The 15,694-nt window shown below is 41.1% G+C and overlaps 1 protein-coding gene across 5 annotated transcripts in view; it reads left to right on the top strand.

The window, feature by feature from the left end:
- The window catches only part of LOC126469964 (glutaryl-CoA dehydrogenase, mitochondrial-like), a 925,249-nt gene that overhangs the window by 541,582 nt on the left and 367,973 nt on the right, over positions 1 to 15,694 (top strand). Inside the window, exon 10 of one of the 5 annotated variants that reach the window (XM_050097385.1) lies at positions 1,090 to 1,400. The exons of 3 other annotated variants lie outside the window; for them this stretch is intronic. The gene's annotated coding sequence lies outside the window, so the exon portion shown is untranslated. Of the gene's footprint in view, positions 1 to 1,089; positions 1,401 to 15,694 lie in introns of those variants that run through there. One more of the 5 variants, XM_050097384.1, reaches the window with a different exon arrangement.

Raw genomic sequence — 15,694 nt, 5'->3', positions numbered from 1 at the left:
GTGTCTGTCACACCTGACACACCTAGCCTAGCCCCCTTGGACTTCCACTTGTTTGGGCCATTAAAGAATGCCATTCGTGAAGACATTTTGCTGATGAGGAGGTGATTCACACAGTGAAGCATTGGCTCCACCACCAGGACCCGGATTGGTACTGACAGGGCATACACGCCCTTGTTTCGCGCTTGAGGAAGGCCATAGGATGGGATGGAGATTACGTGGAAAAATAGGGTATGTAGATGAAACACCATTCTTCAATGTGTGTGATTCTTGTTATCTTCAATAAAGGATTGTTGAAGAAAAAAATGTGGTGCACTACTTTCTGGGCAACCCTCATATTTTCTTATTCATTATTAGACCTACACCTGCATTATCCCTATTTGATTTTTTATTGATGACAGTGTACTCACCTGACCAGAAGTTCTCTTTATCCTGCTACCAAACTTCACTAATCCCCATCCCATCTAACTTCAACCTAAGCATTTCCTTTTTTTTAAATTTTATAATCTACCTACCCAGTTGAGGGATCTAACACTGCATGCTCCAATCCGTAGAATGCCAGTTTTGTTTTTCCTAATGGTGACATTCTCCTGAGTAGTCCCCATCTAGAGATCCAAATGGGAAATTGTTTTGCCTCCGGAATATTTTACCCAAGAGGATCCCATCATCATTTAACTATATGGTAGAGTTGCATGTCCTTGGGAGAAGTAATGGCTATAGTTTCCCCCTTGCTTTCAGCTATTCACAGTACCAGCACAGCAAGGCCATATTGTCTGACATTATTGTAATAGATCAGTCAATCATGCAGACTGTTTCCCTGCAACTACTAAAGAGGCTGCTGCCCCTCTTCTGGAACCACATTTTTCTGGCCTCTCCACAGTATTAATAATATAATATTGTTTCTTATATGGCAGTTACATTGTCTGGAAGAAAGTTTATTATTTGAAAGTCATATTTATGTTAGAGACACAACTAGGAGGATCAAACTCAATGAAATATCTAATATTTTGAACAAAATTTATTAGTGTCAGTGTACTGCATATAAATGTAAGCAGTTTGGAAACACTCTTGATAAATACTCTTTTATTTTAGGTTGTACCAAAAGTGCCAATTTGTGTCATGAATGGTGAAAGTTTGTGATCGTCCTCCAACACGGAAAAAACTCCAGTGAGAATCCATACTGTCTCAAAATCAGTGTACAGGTATGCAATACACATGGAGCATAGTATCAGAAGATGCAACACAGACATTTGTGCACAAGTTTTGGAATAATGAGTGTCCTGTAGCTTTAAGTAATGAACATCTAGTCTGTAACTATGAATCTAATACTGAAGACTGCAGATTATGATATTTTCTGTACACCAAAGTTGCTGTGGTATTGTATGAACTAAAAATGCTTTCATGATGCATTTGTTAATAAATAATTTTTACTTTTACTCAATAAAGTGCAATACCAAAAACATCATATTAAAAATTTTATTCTATATTATTATATGACTCTGTTGAAATGAAAGTCTGAATGTTGTCAAAAAGATGCCACGTTTCTGCCAGAGAGCTGGGACCTAGTTTTGTTTTATATTTATCAACATGACACACACAGTTAATTACATCATTAAGAAATGAAAGGTAAGACCAGTAGTTACTTTGTGATTGGTGTAAGAGGTAACAGTCAAAATGCCCACACATGCATGTTGACAATATGGTAATATTGCAATAGTTGCCTGAAAGATATGAAGAGGAGAAAAGGAGTGATTTCTAAACATTTACCTCAGTATTATATGCAATAATAGTGTACGCCTGTTTTGCTTTCTAGAGAAACAGTCACAGAGAAAAACTGTTCTTGCAAAATGACTATGATACTAAGAGACTTATATTAACATTGAAAGATCACAGGTTCACGTAAGTGTGAGATAAGCCATTGCAAATGTGAAGTGCTGGTAACCAGTATAACAGCCAGAATGTTGCATACAAACATGCATGCATTGTGTTGTACAGGTACCGGATGTCAGTTTGTGGGGTGGAGTTACACGCCTGTTGCACTTGTTTGGTCAATGCAGGGATGGTTAATGCTGTTTGTGGATGATGCTGTAAATGATGGTTAATCCTGTTTGTGGATGCTGCTGGAGTTCTCATCCGATCATGTCCTATGTGTGCTCAATTGGAGACAGACCTGGTCATTAAGCAGGCCAAGGCAACATTTTGACACTCTGTAGAACATGTTGTGCAATGACAAGGTATGTAGTTGAGTGTTATCCTTTCAGGAAACACCCCCTGCAATGCTGTTCATGAATGGCAGCACAACAGGCCAAATCACCGGACTGATAAACAAATTTGCAGTCAGGATGCATAATATAACAATGAGAGTGCTCCTGCTGTCATACAAAATTGCACCCCAGATCCTAACTTCAGGTGTAGGTCCAGTATGTCTAGCACGCAGGCAGGTTGGCTGCAGACCCTCAACTGACCTCCTCCTAACCAACACATGGCCATCACTGGCACCAAGGCAGAACCAGACCTCCACCATGTCCTCCAATGACCTCTTGCTTAATGGAACTGAAGTCAAAAATGACAGTGATTGGGGTCAGTGGAATGCATGCTACAGGGCATCTCGTGTGAAGCTGTCCTTGAAGTAAACGATACGTAACAGTTCATTGTGTCACTGTGGTGCCAACTGCTGCTCAAATTGTAGCTGCAGATGCAGTATGATGTGCGAAACATGTTCCCTCTTGGAGGGTGACGTGACCGTCTAGAACCCGGTCTTCATGCGACCTTACATTCTTGTGAGCACCACTACCAACAGTCATGCAAAGTGGCTACATTCCTGCCAAGCCTTTCTGCAATATTGCAGAAAGAACATCCAGCTTCTCCTAGCTGTATTACAACTCATGGAGTCTCTGTCACCTTCTACATCTACATCTTTCATCCATACTCCGCAAGCCACCTGACGGTGTGTGGCGGAGGGTACCTTGAGTACCTCTATAAGTTCTTCCTTCTATTCCAGTCCCATATTGTTCGTGGAAAGAAGGATTGTCAGTATGCTTCTGTGTTGGCTCTAATCTCTCTGATTTTATCCTCATGGTCTCTTCGCGAGATATACGTAGGAGGGAGCAATATACTGCTTGACTCTTTGCTGAAGGTATGTTCTTGAAACTTCAACAAAAGCCCGTACCGAGCTACTGAGCGTCTCTCCTGCAGCGTCTTCCACTGGAGTTTATCTATCATCTCCATAACGCTTTCACGATTACTAAATGATCCTGTAACGAAGTGCGCTGCTCTCCGTTGGATCTTCTCTATCTCTTCTATCAACCCTATCTGGTATGGATCCCACACTGCTGAGCAGTATTCAAGCAGTGGGCAAACAAGCGTACTGTAACCTACTTCCTTTGTATTTTCGGATTGCATTTCCTTAGGATTCTTCCAATGAATCTCAGTCTGGCATTTGCTTTACCAACGATCAACTTTATATGATCATTCCATTTTAAATCATTCCTAATGCGTACTCCCAGATAATTTATGGAATTAACTGCTTCCAGTTGCTGACCTGCTATTTTGTAGTTAAATGATAAGGGATCTATCTTTCTATGTATTCACAGCACATTACACTTGTCTACATTGATATTCAATTGCCATTCCCTGCACCATGCGTCAATTCGCTGCAGATCCTCCTGCATTTCAGTACAATTTTCCATGAAAAGGGAAATCAATAATCGATAACTAAAACTTGAAATGTTGTTCTTCTTACTGGCCGATTGCATCAACTTAGATGCGTCTTCTGTGTTCTACTGTGCTGCTTGTAGTGTCTCCGCATACCGCAGCACGCGACAAGGGCTTGCAAACGATAAATGTAACCGTTTCAGAGAGAAAAGCGACCAATGAGACGATCTGGTGTTAGGTCGATTCGATAGTAAATGACGGAAACGGGACATTTTCTTAGGTTTTTACTACATATTAACACTTTTCACATTTTCTCGTGTTACGTGGCTGCCAGTCCTCGGTTCATGCAAAATCTTAAGGTGCTCGGTCATGTCCTCATAGTGGCACTCCACACATTATATCTAACGTAAACAAACTTGGGTGTTGCAACAAACAGACTCAGTATTTGAGTGAACTGATCACAATTGTTCCAGTTCAGCAGTGGTGCAACAGAAAGTATGATGCAGTGGCAAGTGATTGTGTGTCTTATTGTTATCAGGCACATGCACATGTTTATGGTAGTGATTTATTGCCAGATGTAACCATTTGCCACAAAGCCTTCTTAGCCTTACACGGTATTATAAATTGCCATGTAGAGACTTTAAAGAAACACTTCTCTGAAATCTGTGACTCTCAGATAGATGGTTGAAGTAAATATAAAACCAACTAAAATCAACTGTGTGAGTAAACTAAATCCATTTTTTTTCCTTCATGAAATCTATGAGAGGAAGGAAATATCACTATTCTTTAAAGGATACATCAAGAGTGTGCTTACCTGAAGGGCTAGATGAAGCCAAACTATATGTAATATATACTGAGTCTAACAAAGAACATACTGGTGGTTCAACAACTTTCCAAGAAATTTTTGATGGAAACTTCAATATTTATTTTTGGATACCCTGAAAAAGACACATACAGTTGTAATTGATCGAAATCATAGGTATCAGTGTCATTACTGATACTACTGTAGAACATGCCTCATTAGCCCAGGACCTACCTTACTTACAAGGATGACTTCCTCTCGTAGATTTCATGAAGGAAAAAAAAATGGATTTAATTTATTCACACAGTTGATTTTATTTGGTTTTATATTTACTTCAACCATCTATCTGAGAGCCACAGATTTCAGAGTGTTTCTTTAAAGTCTCTACATGGCAATTTATAATACCGTTTAAGGCTAAGAAGGCTTTGTGGCAAAGAAAAGACAAGATCATATGGTGAGAAGTGTGAAGTTTTATTCAGTCAAAAGAAACTGCTATAAGAATCCGGAAAACATGAAGAAATTGAGGCAATTATTGTTGATTAAAAAAAGAATCTGCCTACTCTTAATGTAACCACACCTGATGTATACAGTCATCGTCAACTGAATTTCATAACTTTTAATATACACGTATCATCAGACTAAACTTCAGTATTTTACATGTATGATGAAAGTGCCACCTGGAAGAGGACATATGATGAGAATAATCTCAGCCCAATAGTAAAACACATCATTCTTTTTTCCCAACTCAAATGCAAGTCAGAACAAGAATTTCATGGTTATGCATTTTCTGCACTACACAGCTCATGCACAGAAACAACGTACATCTGTAAAAGTAGTTTTCGCTATAAGAGGCCACTGTTATATGAAAGGTCTTGTCAATGCGAAATCTTACACTGAGACATCCGATGACTGGAGGGATGTCATCAGAAATACCAGAATCAAACCATGACCTTTCACTAACATCATTTGTGCCATAGACATCAAATTTGAAACTTAGACAGACTTTTTATGTGTGTTTTATGTTAAAAAGTGCCTTGTGGCAACACCACCAATTAGAAATTTAAAGTTGACCAAAAGGAGGCAAGATTGGTGCTTCACAAGACAAACTACTTTTAAAACTATTTGAAAGCTGTTTTTGCTGAGAATCAAGGCACAGAAAACAAGAAAGTGTAACAATCAAAGTGATCTAAACATACTGAGAGAACTTTACAATGGCAAACTGCCCCTTAAACCTGCAAAATTCAAGAATCTACTACATTTAAAACCAATCTTGACCAATCCCAATCCTCAACAATTCTGTGATTCACTGGTTCCTGCCCTAGGTTTGGACGAGGAGATGAAGATGACATTAAGAATGTTGATGACCTGTCAATTAATTATGCTCCATAACTGGCAGAAACAGTCAAAGTCCTGATGTCTTTTTGTTTTGAAATTAACTGTTCATGTTCCATGTGTTAAATGCAATTTTTATTTCTGAATATGTAATAAATAATGTATTACAATGCACAATGCTTAAGAAGTTTATTTTTATACCTATTTTTAAGTTACTTATTTGACTTGAAACTTAAGGAACATTATTGTTGTGCGCAGGACTATGAACATTCTTACCTTTACCTCTTCAACAGCTTATCACATTTGAGTACTGCTTCTGACATACAAACATTTACCAAAACTAGAGGTAAATTGGTAAAATTCCTTCCATAAACAAAGGCTTGTCTTATGAAAAATACCAAAGAAACAGAACAGGATACTTGAAGATTTCTGCTTTTTTTTTTATAGACAATTTTTAATGTTGCCAAAGGTATGATCGCAAACAAAATGTTCTGGCTTCCTGCAAAGCCAATTATATGAGCATGATTAGCCATGATTTTACCACTGAGATGGAGTGCAGCTGTGACTTCTGTATACTGCAACAAATGACACAATGTTTTTGAATCTGTGTAACACTGGCTGTATGTTCAGTATTGCAGAACAGTACTGTTTGTTCTCGCCAAATTATGTTAACAGAGGTCTTATAAAATAAGAATAAACCTCAAAGTGCTGCAGCGGCCTCCAAATGGTCTGTTCATCAGGGCACCTGATACTAACTTGACTGTCACTTTAAGCCATGTTGGGCTTACATTTCAGCAAGATAATACCTGCCCGCACATGACAAGAGTTTCTACTGCTCATCTTCATGCTTGGCAAAGGCTACCTTGGCCGACAAGGTGGTCAAATCTCTCCCCAGTTGAGAACATTTGGAGCATTACGGGCAGGGCCCTCTAACCATTTTGGATTGTGACATTCTAATGCACCAATTGGACACAATTTGACACGATATTCTTCAGGAGGACATCCTTCAGCCCTGTCAATCAATGCCAAGCTGAATAACTGCTTGCATAAGTTCCAGAGGTAGACCAATGCATTATTGACTTGCTCAATTTGTGAAGTTCTTGCCGTTGAATAAATCATCCAGTTTATCTAAAATTGCAATAATTTATTTGTCTGTACGTTATATCATGTCTACAAATTTCTGTCCCATTCAGATAATTCTTCAGGGTGGGTCTTTTTTTGTTTTATTGTAGAGTGTATTATTATTATTATTATTACTTTAAAGACATTACTATATTTTATTGTTATTAAAATCACAGACATATGTGGCACATTAAAAGTGGCTTATGCAAGATGAGTTTCGGAAGGGAATTGGAGGGGGGGGGGGGGGGGGAGTGTCTGCAGAGACAGCAAGCCACGCACTTTGCACTTTTTACCCCCCCTCCAAGATCAAACCTCAATCTGTGCTTGTGCAGAATTGGCAATTGTAAGAGCAGCAGACTGTATTTCTCTGGGAGTATCAGTGATTGCACAGTACAGCTTGAAGATATTACCAAAGAACTTTCTTACCATAAAAACCTCTTCGTGGAAACAGCTCTGACTAAAAGCAAGACCAGCTGCCACGATGGCCACATGAGTCAATTGGTAACTGTGTGAAGCGATAAGGCCGGTAGGCCACTTTGTGCTGCCCATGCGTGGTTGTGCACCATGTACCTCAAGGTGACCCCTGGTTCTTTTGTCAGTAGGAGGAAAATATTTTCCACATAAACACGATTTTTGACATTTTGAATACATTGTTATCTGCTCGGGTCGTCACAACGCCGTTTTAGTACCTCGTCAATGCTATAAACACATATAAACTAACAATATAATTACTTCACAGTAAAACCAGTTTTTACATTTCCAGATTTTGCATTTTCCCGTTATGTTCAGTTGGTCCTATCATAGGCCCTATTCTCTCAATTAATAATTTTTTCCTGCAATTAAGAATTTCATATGGAAAAATTTCCCTCACTTTACAATTCTGAATCACTACCCCAAACTTCAACATCAGTTTTCAAATTGATTTATGGCGAAACTAAATCGTGTTTGCTCTGACCCACAACATACGATACTATACGGGGCGAAATACCTAAAACTTGCACCACAAATATTGTTGAAATGGAAAGTGCTATTGACGTGCAGTTTTCACAGAATAGGTTGGTAATCAGGGGCTCGTATTGTTAGCCAATGAACAGATTGTAATAATTCTTAGAGATTGTATTTTTTGTGCAAACATACACTTTTTAAATGGAACAGTGCCTATTGAGATTAAGGATCTAAAAGAAGGGTAAATTAGAATGTCAGTGGTGTTTCTTTTGCAGGATTCTAGTGAGTCGTTTACGAAATATCGTATTTCGAAAAGTTACAATTCTGACTCTTGTACAATGCCAGTGGTAGCACACACTAAAGAACAACACAAGTGCATACACTAGGTATGTGGATTATGACCAGTAATGAGACAACTGGCCATCACAGGCTGTGTTCAAAATGACCACTGGCAGCGGCAATACACACTTCCAGTCTGGTATGTAACTACTTCTGCACACATGCTAGCATTTCAGCGGAGATGTCCAAGCAGGCTGTAGTAATACGTTGTTGCATATCATTGTGTGTAACTGGTATGTCCTTTTAGATAGCGTCTTTCAGCTTTCCCCACAGAAAAAAGTCTACAGGCATCAAATCCGGGGAATGGGCCGGCCGAGGCACAAGTCCTCTACGTCCAACCCAGTGACCTGGAAACAATTTGTGAAGACATGCTGTAGTACTTCGTGCACTATGGGCTGGACCGTCATCACATGGTACCACAGGTTCCTTCTAGTCTGCAGTGGAATATCTTCTATCATCCGTGGGACATGGTCTGTTAGGAGGCTGCAACACTTATGTGCTTTCAGTGTTCCATCTATGAAAATCGAGCCAATGTGCTCATGGTTCATTATCCCACACCACACGTTTACGTTCCACCTGACGAAGCTAGTGGGGATTGTCAATAGACCAGTAGTGCAAGTTTCGTCAGTTTACCTTTCCATGATTGGTAACTTTGGGTTCATCACTAAACAAGATACTGATACATCTGGAGTATCCTGTCTTAATGCCCCTGTACAGAAGTTGACACGATTCTCATCATCGTTTCCGCGCACCTCTTGATAGAGAAAACCTATATCAAGGGAGAGTGCGTAGGACACTTTCCTGACTCTTGCCACTTCCTCGCGCGATTGAGTGGTAGCCAACGTGCGGATCAACCGCAACAGCAGCAAGAACATTAATTTCCCCCTCTTCTGTCATCACCTGTTTCTTTCTGTTACATTGTCTAGTGGTTATATTACACTACTGGCCATTAAGATTGCTACACCAAGAAGAAATGCAGATGATAAACGGGTATTCATTGGGCAAATATATTATACTAGAACTAACATGTGATTACATTTTCACTCAATTGGGTGCATAGATCATGAGAAATCAGTACCCAAAACAACCGCCTCTGGCCGTAATAACGGCCGTGATACGCCTGGGCATTGAGTGAAACAGAGCTTGAATGGCGTGTACAGGTACAGCTGCCCATGCAGCTTCAACACGATACCACAGTTCATCAAGAGTAGTGACTGGCGTATTGTGATGAGCCATTTGCTCGGTCACCATTGACCAGACGTTTTCAGTTGGTGAGAGATCTGGAAAATGCGCTGGCCAGGGCAGCAGTCGAACATTTTCTGTATCCAGAAAGGCCCGTACAGGACCTGCAACATGCGGTCGTGCATTATCCTACTGAAATGTAGGGTTTCGCAGGGATCGAATGGCGGGGAGAGCCACGGGTCGTAACACATCTGAAATGTAACGTCCACTGTTCAAAGTGCCGTCAATGTGAACAACAGGTGACCGAGACGTGTAACCAATGACACCCCATACCGTTACGCCGGGTCATACGCCAGTATGGCGATGACGAATACACGCTTCCAATGTGCGTTCACCGCGATGTCGCCAAACACGGATGCGACCATCATGATGCTGTAAACAGAACCTGGATTCATCTGAAAAAATGTCGTTTTACCATTCGTGTACCCAGGTTCGTCGTTGAGTACACCATCGCAGGCGCTCCTGTCTGTGATGCAGCGTCAAGGGTAACCGCAGCCATGGTCTCCAATCTGGTAGTCCATGCTGCTGCAAACGTCGTCGAACTGTTCGTGCAGATGGTTGTTGCCTAGCAAACTTCCCCATCTGTTGATTCAGGGATCGAGACGTGGCTGCACGATCCGTTACAGCCATGCGGATAAGATGCCTGTCATTTCGACTGCTAGTGATATGAGGCCGTTAGGATCCAGCACGGCGTTCCATAATACCCTCTTGAACCCACCGATTCCATATTCTGCTAACAGTCATTGGCTCTGGACCAACGCGAGCAGCAATGTCGCGATACGATGAACCGCAGGCTACAATCCGACCTTTATCAAAGTAGGAAACGTGATGGTAAGCATTTCTCCTCCTTACACAAGGCATCACAACAGCTTTTCACCAGACAACGCCGCTCATCTGCTGTTTGTGTATGAGAAATCGGTTGAAAACGTTCATCATGTCAACACGTTGTATGTGTCGCCACCGGCGCCAACCTTGTGTCAATGCTCTGAAAAGCTAATCATTTGCATGTCACAGCATCTTCTTCCTGTCGGTTAAATTTCGCGTCTGTGGCACGTCATCTTCGTGGTGTAGCAATTTTAATGGCCAGTAGTGTACAACTTCCACGTAACTAGTTGAAGAGGTTGATAAATAATTCCAGAGATGATTCTTGCCGCATACACTGTACAAGAACGAACTGCATTCATCCCACACTCTCCATACACCATGAGCATGGCGGCTTTTTCTGCATTGGTAAATACCATCGTCCACTCACACTTGGATTGACACACACTGACTGACTAGCAAGTCGCAGTGCATTCAAGGAACGCACAAGTACACTGTAAGGAAACATAACAACATCATACCTAGCAACTATGCAAGCTGAATGGCACAACCAAGTATCAGTGTGGGAATTTTTCAAAATACGATATCTCGTTAAACGACTCGCACTAGAATCTTGCAACAAACACCACTGACATCCTAGTTTACCCTACTTTTAATATGTTAATGTCCACAGGCATTGTCCCACTTAAAAAAGCCTATGCTTGCACAAAAAATACTCTTTCGAATTATTATTAAGACCTGTTTATTGGCTAACAATACGAACCTCCTATTACCAACCCTTTCTGTGAGAACAGCGCATCAGTAGCACTTTCCATTTCCGCAATATTTGCGGTACAGGTTTTAGGTGATCACCCTTTATACGAGTAGCCCAGTTGCAAAAGCATCGAAAATTGAGTTAGAGGCACTTTCTTGTACAGGTTTTCACGAACTATGTAATAATGTATCGATCAGGCTTCAAAAACGGTCCTAAGTATTTTAAAATGTGCGAAAATCGCGTACGGGTGCAAAGGCGGCTATGTTTTCTACACGTTAGGTTGCAAAAGCGGCCAAATCCTATTCGGTTACATAAGAGGCAGTTTTAATGGGATAATGGCCGCCGACAAAGGGTGCGGTTGGTGACCCGGGCATATTAACTTGTCACACGTAAAACTTTTAAAAAGTTCCGATTTTTAGCTACATGTGACTAAAATGTTTGCCGGCCGGAGTGGCCGAGCGCTTTTAGGCGCTTCAGTCAGGCACCGCGCGACCGCTACGGCCGCAGGTTCGAATACTGCCTCAGGCATGGATGTGTGTGATGTCCTTAGATTAGTTGCCTTTCGCGGGCGAGGGCTCTACCATCTGAGCTACCGAAGCACGACTCACGGCCGGTACCCACAGCCTTACTTCTGCCAGTACCTCGTCTCCTACCTTCCAAACTTTACAGAAGCTCTCCTGCGAACCCTGCAGAACTAGCACTCCTGAAAGAAAGGATATTGCGGAGACACGGCTTAGCCACAGCCTGGGGGATGTTTCCGGAATGAGATTTTCACTCTGCAGCGGAGTGTGCGCTGATATGTAACTTCCTGGCAGATTAAAACTGTGTGCCCGACCGAGGCTCGAACTCGGGACCTTTGCCTTTCGCGGGCAAGGGCTCTACCATCTGAGCTACCGAAGCACGACTGACGTCCGGTACTCACAGCCTTACTTCTGCCAGCGAAAGGCAAAGGTCCCGAGTTCGAGTCTCGGTCGGGCACACAGTTTTAATCTGCCAGGAAGTTTCATATCAGTGCACACTCCGCTGCAGAGTGAAAATCTCATTATAGATTCTCATATGTTTTTGCTTCCATTGCTATAAGTGCGAAAAGGCATTGTTATACGATAAAAATACCTACCAGCACACTCGGTCCACTGTGTATTTTAAAACGACTTTGTAGGCAGTTTCATTGTAGCACAGTTCGAAATGGACAGGGATAATGAAGAGGAAATTTCTACTATTGTAGTACATTTCGACGAACCCGACGACAATAGAGCTGATATTAGCGTTAATGATGAGTGAGGAGATGCCACGAGAAACTCTACTTCTAGAAAGAGAAGACAGAATGTAAACCAATGGAAACGAATCGTCGAGAAAAGAAAGAGGTAAGAAAGACCACTGCTTAGAGTAATATTCAAATATTCGTTACAATTTTAATGTTGTTGAAATTAATGCCCTGGCAACATTACCTAACCTTTTCTGGAACACATTTCTTGTAAATTCAACGTATTTGGAAATAGAAACACCGAAATTCTGATTGCATTGAAATAAAACTACTATCAGTTGGCTTTCAGTTTCATTTTTCATTTATCTGTAGGTACCAACCGAAAGGGTTTCCACATATCTCAAACTGTAAACATCCTGCTGGAAAGCTAAAATGTAAAGAACTAACTATGCAGGACGTAAGACGGACCTATCAAAACTTTTACGAACAAAATAACCAAGAATGGCAGAACAATTACATTCGACAGCATGTCACTGTGTCATCTCCTCGAACATCTAAGATTCTAAGCCTACAGCAGACAAAGTATCAAGAAAGCAACTAATTACGGAGTTTGTGCTCCCAAAAAAGTGAAGGAGTTTCTAAAAACATCAGGGTTTGCAGAGCGGCTTTCATGGGATTTTGCAGATAAAAAAATGAGACTCAACAAAATTTGTCAGAGTATAATGAACAATTCCTCACCTGCAACCACTGAAAGAAAAGGATGTGACAGAAGAACGAAGCTGTGCGAAGATAGGAAAAATGCAGTTGTCAGACACATTGAACAATTCAAGCCGATCGAAAGTCACTATTCTAGAGGGAAAATGCTACATCGCCAATGTTTGTCCAGTGAATTAAATGTAAAAATAATGTTGGAAATGTTCTGTGACAAATATCATGGTCTGGACGTAAAGTATGACTACTACCGGACAATATTCTACAATAATTTAAATATTGGCTTCGGAGCATTTTCTATTGACACATGCTCTACATGCTCGTCCTTACAAAGCATGATTTACTTGGAAAATCGGCCAATGGAAAAGAAAAATTCGGAACATCTGCTTACAGCTCACAAAGTTCGGAACGATGTTTTTTATGAAAGGCTGAAGGACGACATCGAAGGTCAACTAATTTTAAGTTACGACTACTAGAAAAATTTAGTCCTTCCAAAAGTCCCAGTTCAGGCGGCTTATTATTCCAGACAGATGTACTTATATAATTTCACGGTTTGCCGAGGTTCCTTTACGAGCAGTCAGACGAAAGACAATGTGACCTCGTATGTTTGGCTGGGGAACTAATTTGTAAAGGGTCGAATCAGATTTCTTCACCTCTTCATCATTAATTGCTTAACTCCAATTTGCATGGTGTCACCAAATTACACCTCTTTTCGGATGGATGCGGCGGGCAAAACAAGAATACAACAGTGATTGGGATGTTGATGTACTGGTTCCTGTACGCTGCTCCAGTACACGTAGAGAGCGTTGAAGTTTGGTTCACGATCGTCGGTTATTATTTTATACACCCTGATAGAGTTTTTGGAAACATGGAGAGAAAATTTTCAAAATTGAGCGTAATCGAAGCCTTGCAGTATACGTCGGCATAATGGAAAAATTCGGCACAGTGGTGCATTTGGGGTTGGACGAGTGCAAAGTGAGAGACTGGAGGAAGATCGCCACTGACGTCATCAAAGCTCCTGAATCCTGGCACTTCCAGTTTCAAAAGTCGAAGATAATTATCATCGCGAAGGCAACAAACAGAAAATTATGTCTTGTGCAAGGAGAAGCATTCTTCAATTCTTAAAAGAGGCAAACGTATCACGAAAGAAATTATTCCTGAGATTCCAAAAGGCGTCCCATTGAAAAAAGCTAAAATTACAGACGTCGAGCGGCTCTTAAAACTACACTGGGGAGAGACATGGCCCGAGGAGGAAAAGTTAAAATTCTACACTGATGTTTTTGAGCAGCAGCAGATCATGGAAACAGACGAATGTCAAAACGACGAGGACGAATGACTTAATTTTGAGCTCTTACATGACGATTCCCCGAACTTAGCTTAAGCGCTGTACACTTCATTTTACCTTGTGATCGTTTCTTTGCAGTATTTCATTTTTCCAAGATTTGTTTCCAAAGATTTCTCATTTTCATGACAGGTGTTAAGACTGAATTCGGTGATTAAATCTGTGTGATGTTAATATTGTACCTTGTAGTAGTTCGTGTTTAGTTCTTTCTTTTTTTTGTAAAGGTTTCAATCTTTTTAAATATCTAAAATAAAACAGTATTTCAGCACTTTGTTCGTTTAATTTTCTTCCTTTAGCATTATTTTAGTAAACTACTGTAGTCTACCATTCTTACCGGCATAGCCAGATAAACACCGGAATTAATATTTCGGCCGGTCTTGCAACCGACTGCATTCCATCATGGCCGCCGATGGTGTTGCAGAAGCAGCTAACTGGCCCATTCGGTTGCAAAACGGGGTAAGTACAAATTTTTACATAAAAATACTAATAAGGGGTTAATGTAGGAATATAGAGACATTTATGATGTGGTCGCTATGATTCTCTCTTTTTTTTATTTAGATATTAACCACCGTTGTAGTACTGCTGTGAGAGCAGGGCTACTTTTTTTTTTTTTTTTTTTTGCTTTTCCCAAAACTTTTGAAACTGACTTAGCCGCTTTTGCAACTGGGATACTCATATATGTATTATCCGTTCATCATAAGAATAAAACTGATGAAACATAGTGTGGTGTCACCGCCAGACACCACACTTGCTAGGTGGTAGCCTTTTAAAGCGGCCGCGGTCCGCTAGTATACGTCGGGCCCGCGTGTCGTCACTGTCAGTGATTGCAGACCGAGCGCCGCCACACGGCAGGTCTAGAGACACGTCTTAGCACTCGTCCCAGTTGTACAGCCGACTTTGCAAGGAAAGGTTCACTGACAAATACGCTCTCATTTGCCGAGACGATAGTTAGCATAGCCTTCAGCTACATTTGCTACGACCTAGCAAGGCGCCATAGCTTTGATAATTTATTATATGAAGCATGTATCATCAAGAGCGATGTTCTACAATTATGGATTAAAGTTAAGTATTCCCGAAGCTACGTACTTTTCTTTATAGCATTCATTACGTATCCTGTTTCAGACCTCACGCCAGCCTGCGTGAGTTTAAGCGCGTGCCTTTCGGCTTCCTGTCATTGTGTCTAGGCTGTCTTGTCTAGACACAACACAGACCACTATGTTTTCTTTCGCGTTTGCTGGAATCTCTTTGGACTTCCGTTTCACGTGGGACTGCAGCCAAGCTGTCTCGAGTACTGTCAAGTGCGATAATGAGGGAACTTTTGTGCTGTGCATTACGAGCACATCGACTTACCGGTCAGGTGGTACAGTTAACCTGCAGTGACGTGCTCAGGTGCAGTTCACACGTAAAAAGGGACGAGCAGAGAAGCAA

This window comes from Schistocerca serialis, chromosome 3 (assembly GCF_023864345.2).
Source record: "Schistocerca serialis cubense isolate TAMUIC-IGC-003099 chromosome 3, iqSchSeri2.2, whole genome shotgun sequence".
NCBI classification, from domain to species: Eukaryota; Metazoa; Arthropoda; class Insecta; order Orthoptera; family Acrididae; genus Schistocerca; species Schistocerca serialis.
The sequence above is the reverse complement of the archived record's forward strand: the minus strand, read 5'-3'. Positions and strand labels throughout refer to the sequence as shown.